Source organism: Euprymna scolopes, chromosome 46 (assembly GCF_053919585.1).
Source record: "Euprymna scolopes isolate OS-2025 chromosome 46, ASM5391958v1, whole genome shotgun sequence".
Lineage (NCBI taxonomy): Eukaryota > Metazoa > Mollusca > Cephalopoda > Sepiida > Sepiolidae > Euprymna > Euprymna scolopes.
This window is the reverse complement of record NC_136527.1, coordinates 44,664,206-44,684,436: the sequence shown is the minus strand read 5'-3', so window position 1 is coordinate 44,684,436 and position 20,231 is coordinate 44,664,206. Positions and strand designations below refer to the sequence as shown.

Genomic DNA, 20,231 nt, shown 5'->3' with positions numbered 1-20,231 from the left:
TTACCTTTTATGAAGTTGTTGCGTTCGTCATTTCAGAAGCTTGTATTGAATTATTCATTTTATTTTATTAGGTTGTGCTCTAAAAGCATATAACCCCTAAAAGTCCTTTCTAGCAGCTCCTGCCCAGATGTGGCAACAATATTCCATCCGTGGACGTGCATCAGCAGTGAAAAATCCACTGGATCGTTAAATTAATATAGAAAACACACGATATTTTTTTCATGTGTGAAGAAAACTATTTTCTTCCTAAAAATTTAAATGTTGTTTTCGTTTTCAGCGGCCAGAAAAAAAAAAACCTTAAATAGTAGTAATTTTAAATTTGAGGGTGGAACGTTTACTTAAATAGAAGACACCCCCCCCTCAAAAAAAAAATTAATAAAAAGAAAACAAAAATAAAAGAAAACAAAAATAATTTTCATTTCGAAAAAAAAAGAAAGAGACAAAAAAAAATAAAGCTGTTTCGTTTCATTTCATTAATAAAAAACTGAGAAAAATAGGCGAGGGGGGGGGGCGAAATGTTTCGTTTCATATTTACATTTCCGGTTCGATGTTTTGCTGTCTTAATTCGAATTCAAGGCTAATTAATTTTTTTTTGCGCCGAATTACACTCATGGTAAGTAATCAGTCAAAATTATTGATCAACTTTTTAATCTTTCAAACACGATAAAAAAAATAATCGGAAATCGATTAAAAAATATGATAAGCTAAGTTTTCTAAACTATGTTCCCTTATCCGTTTCCGCCATTAAATTGCACGAGCAACGAATTAGAGAATTTATAAAGATGAAACTTGTAACCTGTTCTCTCTCATGTAAATATTAAAATGTTAAATAAAATAATACTAATTTTATCCGTGATATTCACCAAATAGATCGTCTCTATTTCGAAATGATTTCTTTTTTTTTTATTTTTCCTCTTCAATTTTGTTTTCTGCGAACTTGCTCTTCCGTTCTTCATCTTGAATGTTAACTTGTGAACTTGTAAAGTCAATCACATTTGAAAAATCGTTTCCTTTATAAAAGCAGATAAAGTTAATCGAAAGCAGATTATAAAACAAAAACGTAAGTATTACTACATGGCGCACGTATGTGTATTTTTTATTTTCATATTTTTTTCATCGGATTAATATCGAATGGTCACTAATTTATCAGATTTTGTTTTCAATACTGACTTAAACATAAAAAAACGTTCAATACGTAATTCTTTATGTTATCATTGGTGGCCAATTCTGTATGCGTTTTCACGTACAGAATTGATAACATTTTTCTTTATTTTTGTTCTTTAATTTCCCTGTGTCTTTATTGAAACATGAAATCCGGATAAAAAAAAAATAATAAATAAATAAAAGGCCGATGTACAAGTGTGCTACCCCGCTAGCAAAATACGCATCGGCTCCGATGTTGAAGGAGACATCATTATTTTTACAAGGAGAGAATTTTTGCGTGTCTGTTTTTTTTTTTTGGGGGGGGGGGGGTATATTTTTTGTTTGCCGGAGTTTATTAACAAAAAAATTGGTGAATATTATTTTCAAGTTTAATTACAGTTTTCTGCGGTATCTTTTTTTTTAAACTTTACTTTATCGCCGATAAACAAAAATAAACAAAAAGCTCGAAACACAGTCAAATGTTATTTGGTGCTACTTTTAAATAGTACTTTCAAGTTTAATTGAAATTTTACGATACCTGTTCTTATTAGATTGTTAGGTGAAAGTACCCGCGCTATTTTTAAATAGTATTTTCAAGTTTTATTGAAGTTTTACGATATATGTTTTTATTAAATTGTTAAGTGAAAGTACAGAATAGGTACACCTCACCGTCCCCGTGTGAAGAATGGCTTTCTAAATAATGTCATTATTTCAGCACGGCTCAATAAGTGCATGAGTACCTTTTATTTTCTCGAATAAAATAAAAAAACTTTTCGACGAGAACACTACTGTTTTTGTTTAAATAATTATTTTTTATTCAAAAATAAAAATTTCAATTGTTCAAATCAACGGTAACATACGTGCATACGCACCTAATTTTTGTTTTAATAATATTTTTTATTCAAAAATAAAAAGTTCAATTGTTCAAATCAACGGTAACATATGTGTATAAGCACCTAATTTTTGTTTTAATATTATTTTTTATTCAAAAATAAAAATTTCAATTGTTCAAATCAACGGTAACATATGTGCATAAGCATCAAATTTTTGTTTTAATAATTATTTTTTATTCAAAAATAAAAATTTCAATTGTTCAAATCAACGGTAACATATGTGCATAAGCATCAAATTTTTGTTTTAATAATTATTTTTTATTCAAAAATAAAAATTTCAATTGTTCAAATCAACGGTAACATATGTGCATAAGCATCAAATTTTTGTTTTAATAATATTTTTTATTCAAAAATAAAAATTTCAATTGTTCAAATCAACGGTAACATATGTGCATAAGCATCAAATTTTTGTTTTAATAATATTTTTTATTCAAAAATAAAAATTTCAATTGTTCAAATCAACGGTAACATATGTGCATAAGCATCAAATTTTTGTTTTAATAATTATTTTTTATTCAAAAATAAAAATTTCAATTGTTCAAATCAACGGTAACATATGTGCATACGCACCTAATTTTTGTTTTAATAATTATTTTTTATTCAAAAATAAAAATTTCAATTGTTCAAATCAACGGTAACATATGTGCATAAGCATCAAATTTTTGTTTTAATAATATTTTTTATTCAAAAATAAAAATTTCAATTGTTCAAATCAACGGTAACATATGTGCATAAGCATCAGATTTTTGTTTTAATAATATTTTTTATTCAAAAATAAAAATTTCAATTGTTCAAATCAACGGTAACATAAGTGTATAAGCATCAAATTTTTGTTTTAATAATATTTTTTATTCAAAAATAAAAATTTCAATTGTTCAAATCAACGGTAACATATGTGCATAAGCATCAAATTTTTGTTTTAATAATATTTTTTATTCAAAAATAAAAATTTCAATTGTTCAAATCAACGGTAACATATGTGCATAAGCATCAAATTTTTGTTTTAATAATATTTTTTATTCAAAAATAAAAATTTCAATTGTTCAAATCAACGGTAACATATGTGCATAAGCATCAAATTTTTGTTTTAATAATATTTTTTATTCAAAAATAAAAATTTCAATTGTTCAAATCAACGGTAACATAAGTGTATAAGCATCAAATTTTTGTTTTAATAATATTTTTTATTCAAAAATAAAAATTTCAATTGTTCAAATCAACGGTAACATATGTGCATAAGCATCAAATTTTTGTTTTAATATTATTTTTTATTCAAAAATAAAAATTTCAATTGTTCAAATCAACGGTAACATATGTGCATAAGCATCAAATTTTTGTTTTAATAATTATTTTTTATTCAAAAATAAAAATTTCAATTGTTCAAATCAACGGTAACATATGTGCATAAGCATCAAATTTTTGTTTTAATAATTATTTTTTATTCAAAAATAAAAATTTCAATTGTTCAAATCAACGGTAACATATGTGCATAAGCATCAAATTTTTGTTTTAATAATTATTTTTTATTCAAAAATAAAACTTTCAATTGTTCAAATCAACGGTAACATATGTGCATAAGCACCTAATTTTTGTTTTAATAATTATTTTTTATTCAAAAATAAAAATTTCAATTGTTCAAATCAACGGTAACATATGTGCATAAGCATCAAATTTTTGTTTTAATAATTATTTTTTATTCAAAAATAAAACTTTCAATTGTTCAAATCAACGGTAACATATGTGCATAAGCACCTAATTTTTGTTTTAATAATTATTTTTTATTCAAAAATAAAAATTTCAATTGTTCAAATCAACGGTAACATATGTGCATAAGCACCAAATTTTTGTTTTAATAATATTTTTTATTCAAAAATAAAAATGTCAATTGTTCAAATCAACGGTAACATATGTGCATAAGCATCAAATTTTTGTTTTAATAATATTTTTTATTCAAAAATAAAAATTTCAATTGTTCAAATCAACGGTAACATATGTGCATAAGCATCAAATTTTTGTTTTAATAATATTTTTTATTCAAAAATAAAAATTTCAATTGTTCAAATCAACGGTAACATATGTGCATAAGCACCTAATTTTTGTTTTAATAATTATTTTTTATTCAAAAATAAAAATTTCAATTGTTCAAATCAACGGTAACATATGTGCATAAGCATCAAATTTTTGTTTTAATAATTATTTTTTATTCAAAAATAAAAATTTCAATTGTTCAAATCAACGGTAACATATGTGCATAAGCATCAAATTTTTGTTTTAATAATTATTTTTTATTCAAAAATAAAACTTTCAATTGTTCAAATCAACGGTAACATATGTGCATAAGCATCAAATTTTTGTTTTAATAATATTTTTTATTCAAAAATAAAAATTTCAATTGTTCAAATCAACGGTAACATATGTGCATAAGCATCAAATTTTTGTTTTAATAATATTTTTTATTAAAAAATAAAAATTTCAATTGTTCAAATCAACGGTAACATATGTGCATAAGCACCTAATTTTTGTTTTAATAATTATTTTTTATTCAAAAATAAAAATTTCAATTGTTCAAATCAACGGTAACATATGTGCATAAGCATCAAATTTTTGTTTTAATAATTATTTTTTATTCAAAAATAAAAATTTCAATTGTTCAAATCAACGGTAACATATGTGCATAAGCATCAAATTTTTGTTTTAATAATTATTTTTTATTCAAAAATAAAACTTTCAATTGTTCAAATCAACGGTAACATATGTGCATAAGCACCTAATTTTTGTTTTAATAATTATTTTTTATTCAAAAATAAAAATTTCAATTGTTCAAATCAACGGTAACATATGTGCATAAGCATCAAATTTTTGTTTTAATAATTATTTTTTATTCAAAAATAAAAATTTCAATTGTTCAAATCAACGGTAACATATGTGCATAAGCACCTAATTTTTGTTTTAATAATTATTTTTTATTCAAAAATAAAAATTTCAATTGTTCAAATCAACGGTAACATATGTGCATAAGCACCAAATTTTTGTTTTAATAATATTTTTTATTCAAAAATAAAAATTTCAATTGTTCAAATCATACGGTAACATATGTGCATAAGCATCAAATTTTTGTTTTAATAATATTTTTTATTCAAAAATAAAAATTTCAATTGTTCAAATCAACGGTAACATATGTGCATAAGCATCAAATTTTGTTTTAATAATATTTTTTATTCAAAAATAAAACTTTCAATTGTTCAAATCAACGGTAACATATGTGCATAAGCACCTAATTTTTGTTTTAATAATTATTTTTTATTCAAAAATAAAAATTTCAATTGTTCAAATCAACGGTAACATATGTGCATAAGCACCAAATTTTTGTTTTAATAATATTTTTTATTCAAAAATAAAAATTTCAATTGTTCAAATCAACGGTAACATATGTGCATAAGCATCAAATTTTTGTTTTAATAATATTTTTTATTCAAAAATAAAAATTTCAATTGTTCAAATCAACGGTAACATATGTGCATAAGCATCAAATTTTTGTTTTAATAATATTTTTTATTAAAAAATAAAAATTTCAATTGTTCAAATCAACGGTAACATAAGTGCATAAGCATCAAATTTTTGTTTTAATAATATGTTTTATTAAAAAATAAAAATTTCAATTGTTCAAATCAACGGTAACATAAGTGCATAAGCATCAAATTTTTGTTTTGTTTTGCTTTCATTTTGTTTGTTTATTAAATCCCCCAAGTAAGTTTTTTTTCATTAATTTTCCTGTTAATAATTACATAAACTCCAGCAAAAAAATATTCAGATCCCCCCCCAAAAAAAAACACAGATAAAATCATAACAAAAATCATGCGCAAATTTCAAGCCAAAATAAATTAAAAAAAAAAGAAGCTAGGTCACACATGCAAAAATTCTTTCCTTGTAAAAATAATGATGTCTCCCTCAATCGAACAACATTCAACATTGGAGCCGATACGTATTTCACTAGTAGGGTAGCAGTACTCGTGCACATTAGCAAAAAAACAAAAACAACTTTTGCTCATTTTTCATTAAATTTATAATGAGAAGTGACCCCCCCCCCCCAATTTCTTTTAAAAAGTAAATTTTTCATGTCATGGACAGTATTTTTCTGTGTCACTTTTAAATATATATCCGTTTTCAGCACCCCTGAAAAGTAAAAGTCGTCGTTGAAGAAAATATAATAATTTTATAAATTAAAAAAAAAAATGGTCAATCTTTCTAATTCTAAAAATTTATTTACAATGACGACTTTTGGAGGTTTTCCATGATGCTGAAAACGAATATATACGTCAAAAGTGGCGCAAATAATTAGGTTTCATGATATGAGGAAATTACTTTTTCAAAAGTTTAGAATCACTTTTCTATATAAATTTAATGTAAAATGGGCACCCATTTACTGACCACATAGTGATGGGAGAGGTCTAGCTTGAAAGCCGTTTCGGTAAATGGTTATTTACTTTCCACCTGAACAATAACCTTTAACATGACGATCTCTTTAGTTTTTCAGGTATGCTGAAAACAAATATCGCATTTAAATTTGCCATAAACAAATAATATTTTTCAGATATTAAGCAATGTAATTCTTTATCAGTGGGAGCCAATTCTTTATGCATTTGAGCATAAAGAATTGGCCACCACCGATAACATAAGGAATTACATTGCTTAATATTCAAAAAACTACTTTGTGGCAAAAATTATGTTTACACATGCAGAAATGTTAACCACTGATAACATAAGGAATGACACGAATCACATTTTTTTCTTTATTTTTGTTCTTTAATGTCCTCGTATCTTTATTGAAACATGAAATCAGAAAAAAAAATGTTAGCCCAAAAAACAAAAAAAATGCCCCCTCTGACTGGGTGGGCATAAAGTGTGTAATCATTTTACATGAAATTTATAAAAAAAAAGTGATCCCCCACTTTTTGAAAAGTAACTTTTTTATATTATGAAAACTATTCCTCTGTGCCACTTTTAAAGCATATATTCGTTTTTATTTTATTAAGAGATTCCCCTCTTATCCATCTTGTTACTGACTTCACTGCTTTTTTCAATAGTGAAGTCAATACCTGCACAAAATTGGAAAACAGATGCTCCATTATAACAAGAGTAAACTCTTGTCTCTTTTTCAACTCATGTCATGGCACATGGAGTCAACATAACTAAAATAATAACACTAATAACACTATATATCTTTAAATATGTAACCAGTATCAAAACTTCAGTTCTCACAATCTACATAATGTAAAGAAACTAGCAGTCTGTTTCCTAAAGCACTAGCAAAATCAATATGAACTAATAACAATATAATAACAATACATATTAAAATTAGGTGGAAAGTTTAAGAAAATTCTCCACCAGAGAGCAAGACACAAGATTTTTCCAAATAGTCAAATCGCTCCTGAATACTGCCCTTATGTTATATGGATGACAGTTTGTATACCATTTGGCAGAAAAAATAGAAAGAATCTGTAATCTAAAAAACGTTAGGATAGTATTCAAGAATGATTCAACTCTGCAGAAGCATGTTGTGCGTGTAAAGCGGTTTATGGAAAAATCATGACAAAGAGATTCCATATAAATGTGGAAACTTATACAAATATGAACCATGTCATTCACTAACAGTAAGGCGAGGAAAACATTGGAGAGATTGAAAAATCAGTTATGGTGGAATATATATGGATGTAAAAGGGAAACCATCTACCCTTATGGGATGAAGTAAAAATTATAAATAGAGAAGAACAATAAAGAGTAATCTGGCTTAAGGAAACCGTATATATTGTGGGTGATGATCAATTACTAAGCCTAGTATAGTATTTAACACAATTTGGGAACCATTAATTATAAATAATATAGTAATAAGTAGTAAGCTGTTTCTTTAAAATTTTAATTGGTCATATTTGACTTTAAATTGAAGTATGCTAGTGTTTATATCAATTTAAAAAATAACATAAAATCAAAAACGCAAAAACTCTGCAGCAAAAAAATGAGTTTTGACTTAGCTTAAAATATCAACCTTTTAGGCAACAAAGCATTTCTAATGGTAATTGTCGTTGTTGCATGTCACACAACATAACATTTAGTCAATATGCTTCGTCTTTCTCTTTGTGATCTCCACCTTTCTGGTTTATCTAATAAAGTAATCGGCATTAATCCTAGGTGCACAGTTGCAAGGTGGTAGAGGTTCAGTTTTGGTGTGGGCACTATTAGTGCCAATGGTCTAGGCCCTATATTTCGCTTTCAAGGTCCAATTAATTCGCTAAAATACGTTGTTGAGCATTTTCTACACTACTTTGGCTGGAATTTGGATGATAATACTATCTTCATGCAGGATAATGCTCCATTCACACAGTGAAGAGATTGCTTGAAGAGAATGATAGTCCATGTTTGGATTTGCCTGCAGAATTTCCAGACCTCAATCCTACTGAAAACATATGGCATTACATCAAGCAACAGCTACACAATGATGAAATGTCAAATCTGGACAAACTTTGCCAAAAATACAAGAGAAGTAGCATGCCTGTCACCAGAGTATTGCCACAGACTAATTCAAAGAAACCCAAAACATCGGAGATGGTCAAATTGCAAGAGGGCTATGCTACGTACTATTAACTAGTAAATTGTGTTCCTGTTGTTTTTGTGTTGCAGTAATGTTCTACAGTTACATTTAAATAACAATTTTTAATTGCACGGCGTTTCTTTGTACCTTCTTGATTAGAAGTTAATTTTTTTTAAATTGACGTGAACACTAGGATATCTCGATGAAAAATCAAATATGAAAAGGTAAAATTATAGAGGAATAAAAGGTGAATAATATGATGTATCGGTAAATTAGAAGTTAATTTAGCTAAAATTTGTAGTTTTTGAAAAAATTACAAGTGCAGACATTTTTGGTGTCACTATATATATATATATATATACATTTAAAAATAGTGATAATATTTAGAAAAACCAATAGTTCCTAAAATTTATACTAGGATTTTCTGCAAGGACCCAGGGTGCTGTGGTTAGAGTACTTGTTAAAAATCACTTGTAAGATAAATACTCGTAAACGTTGAATTTTCCATCCTCAGTGAGATTGAAAATAAAAGTACATAGGATTTTTACACAGACAAAATAATATGAGTAAGCAATATAAGCTAACGCTACGAGAGGAGAACAATATTCTGAAGAATGAAATAATATGAGTAAGCAATATAAGCTAATGCTACGAGAGGAGAACAATATTCTGAAGAATGAAATAATATGAGTAAGCAATATAAGCTAATGCTACGAGAGGAGAACAATATTCTGAAGAATGAAATAATATGAGTAAGCAATATAAGCTAATGCTACGAGAGGAGAACAATATTCTGAAGAATGAAATAATATGAGTAAGCAATATAAGCTAATGCTACGAGAGGAGAACAATATTCTGAAGAATGAAATAATATGAGTAAGCAATATAAGCTAATGCTACGAGAGGAGAACAATATTCTGAAGAATGAAATAATATGAGTAAGCAATATAAGCTAATGCTACGAGAGGAGAACAATATTCTGAAGAATGAAATAATATGAATAAGCAATATAAGCTAATGCTACGAGAGGAGAACAATATTCTGAAGAATGAAATAATATGAGTAAGCAATATAAGCTAATGCTACGAGAGGAGAACAATATTCTGAAGAATGAAATAATATGAGTAAGCAATATAAGCTAATGCTACGAGAGGAGAACAATATTCTGAAGAATGAAATAATATGAATAAGCAATATAAGCTAATGCTACGAGAGGAGAACAATATTCTGAAGAATGAAATAATATGAGTAAGCAATATAAGCTAATGCTACGAGAGGAGAACAATATTCTGAAGAATGAAATAATATGAGTAAGCAATATAAGCTAATGCTACGAGAGGAGAACAATATTCTGAAGAATGAAATAATACGAGTAAGCAATATAAGCTAATGCTACGAGAGGAGAACAATATTCTGAAGAATGAAATAATATGAGTAAGCAATATAAGCTAATGCTACTAGAGGAGAACAATATTCTGAAGAATGAAATAATATGAGTAAGCAATATAAGCTAATGCTACGAGAGGAGAACAATATTCTGAAGAATGAAATAATATGAGTAAGCAATGTCCTAATTTGTAAAATGAGAAAATCAATTCTATATTTTTTTAAATGGAGAAATGTGAAAATTTTAGTTCAATATTTGACAATAGAAACAAGTTAATTTTGTTAACTAACCAATATTGCATAAAACTATGCTCATTCTATTTTAATTTAATTACTAATAAATGTTGTGATTATTTTAATAAAAGCAATGTAATTAATTCAATTTCACCACATTAATTTTATTTTTTCAAATTTTATTGTATATTTCCAGAAATTGCAACAATCAATAGAAATCCTTCATTGGTAATTGCAAAAGTTTGAAAATCTAAATTCCTTCAAAAAAGGATCTAAAGTTGAAACTTATAAGCTTATTAACCTACACTCAGTTTAATATACTTTTTTGTGGAATCAGATGCAATCAAACAGTGGAGACAAACCATATTCTTGTGAAGTATGTGGGTCTTCTTTTGCACGGAAGTCATATCTGTGGAATCATATGAAAACACATACGGGACAGAAACTATATTCTTGTAAAGAATGTGGTTCTTCTTTTGAATGGAAATCACAGTTGGTGAGTCATATAAAAATACATGCGGGTGAGAAACCACATTCTTGTGAAGTATGTGGTTCTTCTTACATAAAACAAATTTATTGCGTCATATGAAAACACATACGGGTGAGAAACCACATTCTTGTGAAATATGTGGTTCTTCTTTTGCAGAGAAGTCAGATTTGTTGCGTCATATAAAAACACACACAGGAGAGAAATTCCATTCTTGTGAAGTATGTGGTTCTTCTTTTGTACAGAAGTCACAGTTGTGTAGTCATATGAAAACACATACGGGAGAGAAGCCACATTCTTGTGATGTATGTGGTTCTTCTTTTGCACAGAAGTCACATTTGTTGGATCATATGAAAACACATACAGGAGAGAAACCACATTCTTGTGAAGTATGTGGTTCTTCTTTTGCACAGAAGTCAAATTTGTTGAGTCATATGAAAACACATACAGGAGAGAAGACACATTTTTGTGAAGTATGTGGTTCTTCTTTTGCATGGAGATCATATTTGTTGCGTCATATGAAAACACATACGGGAGAGAAATCACATTCTTGTGAAGTATGTGATTCTTCATTTGCACATAAGTCACATTTGTTGAGTCATATAAAAATACATACAGGAGAGAAGCCACATTCATGTGAAGTATGTGGTTCTTCTTTTGCAGAGAAGTCACATATGTTGCGTCATATGAAAACGCATACAGGAGAGAAACCGCATTCATGTGAAGTATGTGGTTCTTTTTTTGCACAGAAGTCACAGTTATTGAATCATATGAAAACACATACGGGAGAGAAACCACATTCTTGTGAAGTATGTGGTTCTTCTTTTGCACGGAAGTCACATTTGTTGCATCATATGAAAACACATACAGGAGAGAAACCACATTCATGTGAAGTATGTGGTTTTTCTTTTGCACAGAAGTCAAATTTGTCGACTCATATGAAAAGACATACGGGAAAAAAACTGAATTCCTGTTAAGTATTGGTTCCTCGTTTGCAGATACTTAAAGCGTTTTTGGCCCTACAGCTACATACCAAGGAAATTGGGCTATTAACCCTGACAGAGAAAGTGGCAATTCTAGTTAGAATAAACGTCCCTAATGCTGTTGGTCTTTATAGAGCAGAGAGGGTGAAAATAACAAAATACCAAGAACTTATGTACGACATGAGAAGAAACTAATCTTAAGAATGTATCGATCATACTCGTTGATAGGAGCGACTGGGCTAATGAAAAGAATGTCAAAAACTATTTAGCGAATATACCATGTGAACCAACTGCAAGAGAAATATATCAAGTGTACTTAAAGCGGCAGTTAAAATCTTAAAAAGATCTCTCGGTTGGAGTAATTAAATTTATCTAATGGGATAATGTTTGGCATCCGGGAGAATTCCCCATCCCAAGCGAAAACAAAGTGATAAGAAAATGAAAACAAAAGAAATACACCACATTCTTGTTAAGTATGTTGTTCATTTGCACAGAAATCGAATTTGTTGCGTCATAAAAACACAAACTGGAGACTAACAGCATTCTTATGTGCTTCTCTGGAACAGAAGTCATATGTATTGCATCATATCTTAATACATTCGGAGAACAATATCTGATGATCTTCCAATATCCATACCACAAAATGGTATACCAGCATTATGAAACAAGAACTAGCTTGACAACCTCTATCACAAAACCGGCCAACCATTTTTCCCAAGATTGTATTACAAATATGACAATTAGAAAACATGTATGCTACAAAAAAAGATGTGCTAAAAAGTACTCCAGAACTTCCATTACAGGAAATGGGCCAAACATAGCATGACAAGTATTTTCTGGATCTATTGGCCCAGGTGTATATAATCAGGATAGAATTATAATGACTGCTCACGATGAAAGCTTGATGACCAATGCTTCTAAGAATGTGTGATATCAGCAATAACAGATGCAATTTGTATCATACAGAAGTTAGTGTGAACCATTTGACATCGAGCTGTCAGTATTTTTATAGAGGATGGCTACTATACAATGGAACACAATGGATTGTGTAAATATATCCACATGACGATCTATATCATGTTGAATATTGAATGCTGCAGCAGTTTGACATGTCACACACCATCCGCTATAACTCTACAATTCTTAAGGTTACACACTTTAAAACTGAACTGTTAAACCTGACATAATTATAAGAGACAATAAGTAGAAAGAAGTAACCTTAGAAGTTAATGTCTTCAATAATACTGTAAAATGTTAGATATTGAATGCTACAGCAAATCCTTTGAACAGCAGTTGGATATGACTATATAACTGTACAATTCATACAGCTACGCGTCTAGTAAACAGAGCTATTAAACATGACGTAATGATATGCGAAAAAAGGAGAAAAAAGCAAACTAAGAAATTAATGTGCCAAATAAAACAGGGTAAACAAAGTGATAGGAAAAAATAACGAAATACCAACATCTTATGTTCGACATGGAAAAGAAACTGGAATCTTTGAAAAATCTTTATTCCAGTAATTACAGGAGCAACTGAAATTAGACAAATACTACCTGGCAAATATACGTGATGAACCAAGTGCAAGAGAGACTCAAACATTTCCACAAAAAGAGACATAATTTTAATGATAATAATAGGTTGAAATGTATGAATTTTAATAAGATTTTATTAAAATAAATTTTAAAAAGGAAAAACCAAATTCTTGTAAAGTCTGTGTTTGGATGGAACATTTGTTGGGTCATATGAAAAAACATACAGAAACAAAAGAACTTTAATAGAACATTCAAATATGTATCTCATATAGAGTTCATGAAGGAGCCCTACGTAAGGAACCCCTTGATTTCTGAGAAGTTCAACTGAAGAATATGATCCCAAAAGGACAAAACTATAAGAAATATTTAAACACAATTAATACAAGACCAAACTTGTGCAATTAAGCGATCACTGGGATAATAACTATCCATAACTGTGCACTCGGATATGAATTCAAAGAAGAAAATCAAGTGAGGATCTTTTAAAACTACCTAAAGTTTATGGTTAAACTACCTAAAGTATAAAAAGTTAAACTAACAATTTTTCAGGTAAATTCGACACTCTGTTGTTAAAACATCCAAATCAAAAATTGACACTGTTTTATTCACGTGTCTCATTTGCATAAAATGGCGACATTCTGCATGGCTCCCATGACCATCACCCATTAAACAAATTGGGTGAAACCATTTTAGTCATTTTTCCTTTTATTGTTTCACAAACGACACTGAAGCATGCACACATGCTAGCCAAGTAAGTTTCGATTTTTCCTTCAAAGTAAAATAAGAAAAACTTAAAATATTTTTGTAATGTAGTCTTTTGTATTGTTTGATATTTTGTGAATGTCTGACATCTGTTTTATGAATTTTCTATTTCTATGAAATCAGCTTATATGAAAAATTAGAGCAATGCATTAAGTATTGAACACCTGTCATAACATCAATTTTATAGCATCTGGTTGTATGTTCCATCCACAACGAGAATTAAAATAATAAAATTTGAAAAAGTAAAAAAATATTCTTGTTATATGTATTATTGTGTTAAAAACTGCGTTCTAAATTTACTTTTGCTTTTAAATTTAATAAATCCCAATAAACGTCTATTTTATATCAAGTGTTTATGTCTAAATATCTACTTAAGGTTTTAGTGTTTTACCATTGTTTTCATGAAAATGTTTATTCTGCTAAATATTTGAAATACAACGGACGTTCAATAAGTAATGACCTTGACCCACTTCCTTTGTCTGATCTAGTAGAAATGTTGCATATGAAATGATTTATATTTCTATGGGTCATGTGGCAAATCACAACTCTAAACTAATTGTTCCTGATTTACAAATGCAGAAAATAAGTTAGCGTTAAATGGAGCCTTTCAAGTGTCATGCACTGATCAGTTGTCTTATTTGAAATCACGTACACCACAGGAAACTTGATGAAATTAAAAGAAACGATGCCACATAGGTGCAAACAGGCGAATCAAATGCCAATATACTGGCGAAAACAATGGCAACCCAACCATGTATTCCGCCAAGTTAAATCATGTAATGTCCTCAGAGGAATCGAACCAACAACTGAAGCCTATGGAGAACACTCACCATGATTTTTAAAGGAAAGCGTTTTCCAGATAATGCAGCTTTATTTCTCAATTTCCCCACTTCTACAAAAGCTATTCAACAATTATAAACTGATTAGGTATTTACAGCCTCGATGTCGATAGTAAGTTGTGTAGTAGTAATATTTGGTGTGTTTTGTGGGTTTTTGGCAGAGTTATTAGTCTTTCTCTACATAAGAACCACCCAGAGTTATGCATTTCTCCCATCGTTTGATGCAGCTCTGGAGACCGTTTTTGTAGAACACCCCAGGTTGGTCCTCCAACCACGACGTGATTTCAGAAATCAAGGCTGCACCATATGGGAAACGCTTTCCTTTCAAAAACAACTTCATAGCTGGTAAGAGGTGAAAGACAGAGGGTGCAAGGTCAGGAGAGTAGGGAGGAGTGTGCTTTTGATCTGGCGACATGCGAGTTGTGGACCGGAGCATTGTTTTGCAGGAAGAGGGTACCTTTGCTGATCTTCCCCGCCTCTTGATTTTGATAGCTTCAATTTCGTCAAAAGTGAAGCATAATAGACTTCTGTAATTGTGGTACATTTTGCCAGGAAATTTGTCATCACTATTCCGTCCTGGTACGAGAAGACTGTGAGTATGACCTTGTCAGTAGAGGGCTGCACCCTTGCCTTCGTTGGAGGTGGTGAGTCCAAGTGCTTCCACTGCATTTACTGGGCTTTGGTCTCTGGATCATAGTGATGGGCCCAGGTTTCATCCTGTGTAATCAGTCTTTTGAAAAACTTTGACTCATTTTCTTGGCATATCTCCAAATTCATCCTCGAGCACTCAACGCGTTTTCGCTTCTGGAATGATGTGAGCAACCTGGAAATCCATCTGGCAGACACCTTCTGCATATGCAAATTGTCATGAATGATAGTTTCCACAGACCCTGTACTAATATTGACATCTTGGGCTATTTGGCGAATAGTAATGCGCCGATCTTCCTATATGGCAGCCTCAACTTGACGGACAGATGACTCATCAATGGCAGAAAGGGGCGACCAGGTCTGGGACCTGTTTCCACAGACTTCCGGCCATGTTTGAATTCACTATTCTAGCGTTTTACAAGGTCATATGATGGGAAATAATCACCATAAGTTTCTTTCATTTCATCAAAAGTCTCCTGTGGTGTGCGTTCTTTCAAATACAAAAACCGGATCACTGCTCGACATTCAACAGGCTCCATTTCACACCTGACTCAGTTCAAACACCTGTAAAACAGAAACCACAATTAGTTCAGAGCTGTAATTTGCCACATAATCCGTAGATATAAATCATAGCACATGCAAAATTTCAGCTAGATCAGATAACTGGAAGTGGGTCAGGGGCATTACTTATTGCACACCCCTCGTAAATCAGTTGGTTTCTAAACATCAACAAAACCCGTCGTGTAAATGCATCCATCCAAGTCACCAGTGATATGACATTAAATGTTAAATCATTTTTTAACCTTTTTCTTTTGTTCGAGGAACGAAAACGTGAAATAAAGTTAACAAAATGTTAGAATAGATATTTTTCATTAATTTCATTTTGAATTAATTAGTTTTATTCTGCATTGTTTATTTTTACCACGTACATACATAATTTAGCATTAAAAAATTGTTTCTTTTTTCCAATGAATATTCTTACAATAACTATTGCTAGATTAGTTGACGTGCATATTTATTATAAAGGAAATAATTAAACATCAATGCATATTGCGGTCACCAATTATAATTATTAAGTGCTTATTAAAAACATAGACAGAATTTTTATGATGAAAAATTAAAGAAATCGACATTTTATAACAAAACATGTTTATAATAGTCGATTGTGGTTATTGTGACCCATGACCATCACTTGAACTAAACTAAACGAACAAAAACTACGCATGTAGTGAAACACAATGAAGATTTGCTGGTTTTCAAAGATTTTATTTAAAGAGAAATTGTTCATGGGAAGAAAGTCAATATATCAAATTAACTAATTACTTCTTAATTAGTTTTTCTTTGTAAGTATAAGGAGAGGAATTGAAAGACACAGACTGCCAGACATCTTGTATGTCTCGCTTCCTGATTCAGAAGGTAGTGTTTAACAAGTTCAAACAGAATTTTCCCCCATATTAAAAAACTGTTTAAGCATTGTCTTAAGGGGAATTGCTTCCCAACACCTTGGAAAATCTCATCAGTATGCTCTGTATTATAGAATTCAGGTGATAGGTCATCTCTCTCTCTCAGCGTAGTCCAATAAGTCTCCTGTGTGTCAGGAGTAAGTTGCTGAAATCCATATAAAATAAAGAAGTAGTCAACAACCTCAGCAGAAATAACCTTCTTAGTTACATGCAATATGGTTTCCGCTCTGCCAGATCTACAGCAGATGTGCTAACAATTATATATAATAGCATTAGTGAATGTCTCGACAAAAGTCTCCTTTCTAGGGTAATTGCTCTTGTCATATCAAAGACTTTCGATAAGGTATGGTATAAAGGTTAACATCACAAGATTTCCAGCTACGGTATAACTGGAAATGCCTTGATAGAGTTCAAAATAGACTTTGTAGCCTCGTAGGAGATGTCCTTTTCTCTTCCCTGCAACCTCTATCTCACAGAAGAGATGTTGCGAGCTTGTCTCTGATGTACTGTTATTCTCATGGGAAGTATTCGACTGAGCTTCAGTCTATGGTCCCCCTTCGTCAAACTTTCACAAGAAACACTCGTTTGAAAACACTATCAATAATTCCGCCCACTCTTTATCTGTGCCTAAACCTAAACGTAGATTCCATTAGCAAAGCTTCTTTCTTAGAACTGCACGCCTGTGGAATTGTCTTCCGTTTTCTTGCTTTCCGGCTGAGTATAATATGGTTGTCTTCAAGTCCAACGTAAACAAGTTCTTGATGGGCCGTTCCATATAAGTTAACAAATTTATCGAATTTTCATTACTAATGATTACTATATTTTCCAATTTCTACTGTACACTCTTTAACCCTTATCCTTGAGTGGCCTCTTGGCCTTGACAATGTGGTGATGCCTGTGTAAAAAATGCTTTCTCAATTATTCAATCATTTCTCCCTGATAGGCTCATAAGTGTAGTGGTTGATGGACAGAAATCAGAAGTCCACAGTATTAATGCTGGAGTCCCTCAAGGGTCCATCCTGGGCCCAACTATCTTCCTGATCTACATTAACGATCTCCCAAAACACATACTTCGATCATTCGTTGACATTTATGCTGATGACACTACCATCTATGGCAACACATCAAAAGCCGTAAAAGACAAAATTCTCTCTGATTCTCTCTCCTCTGTGAGTGCGTAGGGGAAGAGGTGGCTAGTTATTTTTGATGCATCTAAAACCAAGCTTTTATCTTTACATAACGCTCTGAACCCCATCTGGCATGAATTGAAACGAATGGCTCTCGTCTTGGGGAGACTTAATGTTTTGACAAGCTTCTGCGATTGACATTTACTCCTGCTCTGAAATGGAACACATACATCAAATTTGTTGCCAAGGTCGCTGGAAAAATGGCAGGATCTTTCTACCGCTCCCGTAGATATCTCACTACTGATGCAATTCTCTATCTATATAAAAGCCTAGGATGGAGTACTGCTGCCACATCTGCAGAGGAGCTGTTAAAAACATCTTATTCTGCCTTGACAGAATACACAATAAACTGCGTAGCTTAGGGGAGATGCACTTTTCTCTTTCCTCCAACCTTTTTCCCCACAGAAGAGACGTAGCAAGCCTGTCTTTGTTTTATTGTTTTTTTCCATGGCAAATGCTAATATGAGCTCCAATCTCTGGCCCTTTGCGAATTTTTCGCAAAAAAACACCTGCCTAGCTGAAACCATTGTCAATAATTTTACCCACTCTTTATTCGTGCCTAAATCAAAACGTAGATTCTATGAACAAAGCTTCTTTCTTAGAACTTCCTGTCTGTGGAACTCTGTTCAGTTTGCTTGTTTCACACCTGATTAAACACGTGATATAGTTATTTGTCATATCATGTGACACATGCATTTCTTATGCGTTTTTCTACAGAACAAAAATTTCAACTCGCCACCTGCAGCACTGTATATTTCCGTTTGTCAATATGTTATCCTGAGATGTACGACTCTGACCCTGGTCAAAATTCATATGTAGTAAAATTGTTATAGGCGTCCAGTCCAATATATATGTTTATTTCCCAGTTTATAACAATTGTCGAAGGTTACAAATATTTTGAGATACCACGTTCTTGTGAGAACTAACTTGCTTTCTGAAATGATGATAGGAAGTAATCACCACTGCAAATTATACATGTGAGTTGTTTATTCTGCAATACTCAAATATAACAGGCAAAATGAAATTTAATCACTCTAAGAAACTCCTTGGAAATAATTTTGTGGTGGAATGTGATTCTCTACTATAGTATGCTGCTATGTCGCGTAGACAGCAGTCGTTGCAGTGAAATAGAGAGAGGAGCAGTAGGAGGTAGCAGGACTAGTAAGGTTACACAAGGATAGAAACAGTTCTGTCAAGACGTGTTATGTATAATGGAAAGCACAGGAAATAAAAATGGCAAAAAGGCTTTAATTATTTCTTTTATTTGTTTTGCACTTCTATGGGGTCAACAGAAGAGAGGAAGAACGACATGAGAACGTCTTCTATAACATTACAATTCATCGTATATAGTTAATATATAGTTGTTTTTATTTTATTTTATTTGTTTTGCACTTCGATGGGGTCGACAGACGAGAAGAATGGAATGAGAACGTGTTCTATTACATTACCATTCATCGTATATAGTTAATATATAGTTCAAACCTTCTGCACAACAACATACAACAATTGAATTCCATTTCAAAATCTGCAATTGTTCATATGCCTCACAGAGTGGAAAATTCATTTCATAATCTATAACATTGTGATCCGATTGGGCCCAGACGATGCCGGGAGGACCTTGCTTGTGGATTGTCTCCTGGGTGGTCCCCTAACACGAGTTCATGAGTTTCACATTGTTGAACTTACAGTCGTGGTGATGATAGTGATGGTGATTATGGTGATGGAAGAAGAGGAATCTGCGTCCTAAAACCTAATCAAAATGATCCCCCAACCAGAATGGATAGTTGAAAGGTATCTACGCCTGAAATAAAAGTCATAAAAAATAATTCCCAAGCAGTGAAGGTTTGCCACTTTTGTTTATCTGTTGTTCGAAGACCACCATGGAAACGGGTCACGTGGCCCATTAAATGATAATTGACCGCGACAACCCGATGGGAAGAGACCCTCTACGACGACTGGTCGATGAAAAATTGAAGAGAAAATGTTTATTGCAAAATAGGCTGGATCTCATGAAAATGAATTGTAAAGAAATTGACAGGTGTCAGTAAACTATAAAATCGGCATTCCTGGCACATGGACATTTCG

At 31.1% G+C, this 20,231-nt stretch overlaps 1 long non-coding RNA gene across 1 annotated transcript; it reads left to right on the top strand.

The window, feature by feature from the left end:
* Window positions 1-928: 928 nt before the first annotated feature.
* On the top strand, window positions 929-14,044 carry LOC145270590 (uncharacterized). The gene is made up of 2 exons (XR_013865458.1): window positions 929-1,060; window positions 10,439-14,044. It is a non-coding gene; the product is annotated as an uncharacterized LOC145270590 (long non-coding RNA).
* Window positions 14,045-20,231: the final 6,187 nt, after the last annotated feature.